The following is a 4,184-nucleotide window of genomic DNA, read 5'->3' as shown; positions in this document are numbered from 1 at the left end:
AATAACTTACAGACAATGTAACACAAATAAATAGTTTCTTTCCCAAGGAGGTTTAAACACTTTTATCTACGTTTTGTGCTTTTTCTTTTGAGATCGGGTCTCAAACTCCTAGACCCAAGCAATCCTCCCACCTTGGCCTCCCAAAGTGCTGGGATTACAGGGGTGAGCCACTGCATCCAACCTTCTATTTGAGCTTTTAAAATAATAAATTTATACAATCCTGATACCAGAGAAGCTTTGGGATTTTCCTCAAAAGGCATCCAGACCAATCAGCTAGAAAACACAACTTGTAGCTGAGATTTTACACGTGTTATCTTCTCCTACCTATACATATACAACAGAGAAGGGGGCTTAGGAGGAAAAAAAAAAAAAAAAGCTGTGGAAGGTCTTGGATTTTAAGTTTCAAGTCAGTTCTTCAGCCCTGATTCCTTCAACTGCAAAATGGGGATAATATCAGCTCTTTATGGGGCATCAGCATCTGGCCTCATGGCAGACGGTGTTATTGCCCAGGCTTTCTGCAGAAAGGTGTTGGTTATCTATCATGATGGAGTCAGATCTTCAGGAGACCCTCTGGGATGCACTGAGGGGATATAGCGGTGCTCCTTAAACTGGAGATCATGCCAAAATGCAGATTCTGATTGAGGACCTCCTGCGGATGCCAGTGCTGCTAGGCTGTGCCCCTACTTTGAGTTGCAAGGAGAAATAGCAACCTTCATCCAGGAGGACTTTAAACTTGCTGTCAATCTCAACTTCTCAACCACATCTGCTGATGTTCAGAATTGCTTGGGAAGCACAGATGCCTGGCTTTGCCCATAGGCCTACTGAATTAACATTTCCCAGGTGGGCCCATGGAATCTGAGATTTCTCAAAGCTTCTTTGGTGCTGGGAGACACTGGTTAAGAGAATCCTGTAGAGACTAAAGAAATACCTAGGATTTGGAGAGGTCTTTTGAGTCCCCTCTTTGAGTCCCTTCTCTGCCACTGCGTGGCCTCAGTGAGAATATTTTCCCTCTCTGGGACTCAGTTTCCCCATCTTGACAAGGTGGGGTGGAAGAGATGTCCTCCACCTAACTCCTGTCCAGTACTTCTGTTCTGAGGCTCTGTGAGCCCTGGCTTTCCTGGCCTGCTCCCCATTTCCAATTGGCCGTGGCATTTTTGTGACTCAGGGGGGCAGGCCCAGCAGCCAGGAGGTGGGGAGCTGAGGGCGGGGAGCCAGGTTTTCCGCCCCACTGCCACTGGAGCCAGGCGCCCTGCTCAGGCTATTGTACTCATGGGAGGTCTTAGCTGGCAAGGCCGCCAGCCTGACTGCTCAGGCGCCAGGGCTGTTTCGTTATTTCATCAAAGTTCATTATGCTGGGGAGGAGACCAGTAATAAAACATGATTACAAGTGTCTCCAATGAGCACTTAAAGACATAATTGGGGGTGTACATTCTGCTGCATCCCTGCTTGTGGTCACATAACGCTAGGAGATTTGCACCTCTGATATATGCCAGTCTTCCTGTTAATTGAAGTGAAAAAAAAAACACCCAGAGAACTTGATTCAATTTGTCTCTGGACTGAGTTTGTTGTTTTATATGGAGGAATGATTTGCCATTTTTGAAAACACACAGTTAATTATGTGTGCAAAAGGCAGGTACAGAGACACAGGAGACACTGAGGGACTGAATGGCAGCCAAGCATATCAGCTATCAACGGCAAAGCACTTGGGGAGAAATGGCTTCTGTTTCTTTCTTTTTCTTTTCTCTGTCCCCTCCCCATCTCACCTCTCATCTTTGTGAGACAGCAGCTGGCGATGAATGCTGGGAAGGTAAGAGACGATACTTTACATGCCAGAGCTAACACAAAAGGGTCTTCTGCCCTGTCCCAGGTCATTCATGTGAAGGGATTGCCGGGGTGCTGGGGCAGTGTTGTCCTCTCATCCTCTGAGGATAAAGCCTTGATTGACACTGACTAGTGGGTTTGAGTCCAGTTGCTCAGGATGTAGATTGGAGACCTGTGGATTGTTTTTCATTTTTGTTTTTTTGGCTGAGCACAGGGGACTTTATTGATGGTAAATGACAAGGTGGGGCACCCTAGGCCCCTCCCTCTTCATGGTGTTTGCGTGGAAACTGTGAGGAGGGGAGATTCTTAGTGTGGTGGGGGACTGAGTGTGGCAGGGACTCCCTAGCAAGTGAGGGTCTCTCTCTTCCTCTCGTGCTCTCAGTGGGGCTGGTGGTCAGGGGGTCTTACTCCTTGGCGGCCATGTGGGCCCTGAGGTTCACCACCCTGTTGCTGTAGCCAAATGCATTGTCCTACCAGGAAATGAGCTTGACAAAGTGGCCATTGGGGGCAGTGCCAGCCCCAGCATTGAAGGTGGAAGAGTGGGTGTGGGTGTCGCTGTTGAAGTCGGAGGAGACCACCTGGTGCTCATGTAGCCCAGGATGCCCTTGAGGGAGCGTTGGATGCCTGCTTTACCACCTTCTTGATGTCATTGTATTTGGCAGGCTTTTCCAGATGGCATGTCGGGTCCATGACCAAGCTTTACCACCTTCTTGATGTCATTGTATTTGGCAGGCTTTTCCAGATGGCATGTTGGGTCCATGACCAAGCTTTACCACCTTCTTGATGTCATTGTATTTGGCAGGCTTTTCCAGATGGCATGTCGGGTCCATGACCAAGCTTTACCACCTTCTTGATGTCATTGTATTTGGCAGGCTTTTCCAGATGGCATGTCGGGTCCATGACCAAGCTTTACCACCTTCTTGATGTCATTGTATTTGGCAGGCTTTTCCAGATGGCATGTCGGGTCCATGACCAAGCTTTACCACCTTCTTGATGTCATTGTATTTGGCAGGCTTTTCCAGATGGCGTGTCAGGTCCATGACCAAGCTTTACCACCTTCTTGATGTCATTGTATTTGGCAGGCTTTTCCAGATGGCATGTCGGGTCCATGACCAAGCTTTACCACCTTCTTGATGTCACTGTATTTGGCAGGCTTTTCCAGATGGCGTGTCGGGTCCATGACCAAGCTTTACCACCTTCTTGATGTCACTGTATTTGGCAGGCTTTTCCAGATGGCGTGTCGGGTCCATGACCAAGCTTTACCACCTTCTTGATGTCATTGTATTTGGCAGGCTTTTCCAGATGGCGTGTCGGGTCCATGACCAACACATTGGCAGTGAGGACACAGAATCCCATGCCAGTGAGTTTCCTGTTCAGCTCAGGGATGACCTTGCCCACAGCCTTGGCAGTGCCAGTAGAGGCAGGGATGATGTTCTGCAGAGCTCCACGGCCATTATGCCAGTTTCCCGGAGGGGCCATCCAAAATCTTCTGGGTGGCAGTGATAGCGTGGACTGTGGTCATGAGTCCTTCCACGATACCAAAGTTGTTGTGGATGATATTGGCCAGGGGTGTTAAACAGTTGGTGATGCAGGAGGCATTGCTGACGATCTTGAGGCTATTGTCATACTTCTCATGGTTCATGTCCATCACGAACATGGGGGCGTTAGCAGAGGGGGCAGAGATGATGACCTTTTTGGCTCCTCCCTGCAATTGAGCCCCAGCCTTCTCCATGGTGGTGAAGACACCAGTGGACTCCACAATGTACTGAGCACCAGCATCACCCCATTTGATTTTGGAGGGATCTCGCCCTGGAAGATGGTGATGGGATTTCCACTGGTGACAAGCTTCTTGTTCTCAGTCTTGATGGTGCCATAGAATTTGGCAGGGGTGGAATCATACTGGAACATATAGACCATGTAGTTGAGGTCAATGAAGGGGTCATTGATGGTGACAATATCCACTTTACCAGAGTTAAAAGCAGCCTTGGTGACCAGGTGTTCAATATGACCAAATCCATTGACTCCAGCCTTCGCCTTCACCGTGGTGTCTCATGCTGACAATGCATGAGAAGATGTGGCTGTCTGTCGAACGGGAGGAGCAGAGAACTCCTGTGGATTGTTCTTGTGGGTGTATATTGGGTAGAATTTTCCTGGGCTGTGGCTGTGTGAGCCCAGACAGGCCATATCTCTTTCTGGGTCTCAGTGCTGCAGGTAAGACCATGCCCAGGCTCCAGCCCTGGAAAGCACAGGACATGGCCCAGGCAAGGGGGTGAGGCTGCGTGTCGGTCCTGGGTTCAGCCCTGACTCCCCTGGTGCCTGGAGGTCAGGCCCTTCCCCTCTGTGGGCCATGTAAAATCCCCACA

At 49.4% G+C, this 4,184-nt stretch overlaps 1 pseudogene; it reads right to left on the bottom strand.

Annotated features, from left to right (window-relative positions):
* Window positions 1–2,225: 2,225 nt before the first annotated feature.
* LOC129037441 (glyceraldehyde-3-phosphate dehydrogenase-like) lies at window positions 2,226–3,836 on the bottom strand (annotated as a pseudogene).
* Window positions 3,837–4,184: the final 348 nt, after the last annotated feature.

This window comes from Pongo pygmaeus, chromosome 4, assembly GCF_028885625.2.
Source record: "Pongo pygmaeus isolate AG05252 chromosome 4, NHGRI_mPonPyg2-v2.0_pri, whole genome shotgun sequence".
Lineage (NCBI taxonomy): Eukaryota > Metazoa > Chordata > Mammalia > Primates > Hominidae > Pongo > Pongo pygmaeus.
Note: the sequence above shows the minus strand (reverse complement) of the source record. Positions and strands in the feature narration are given on the sequence as shown.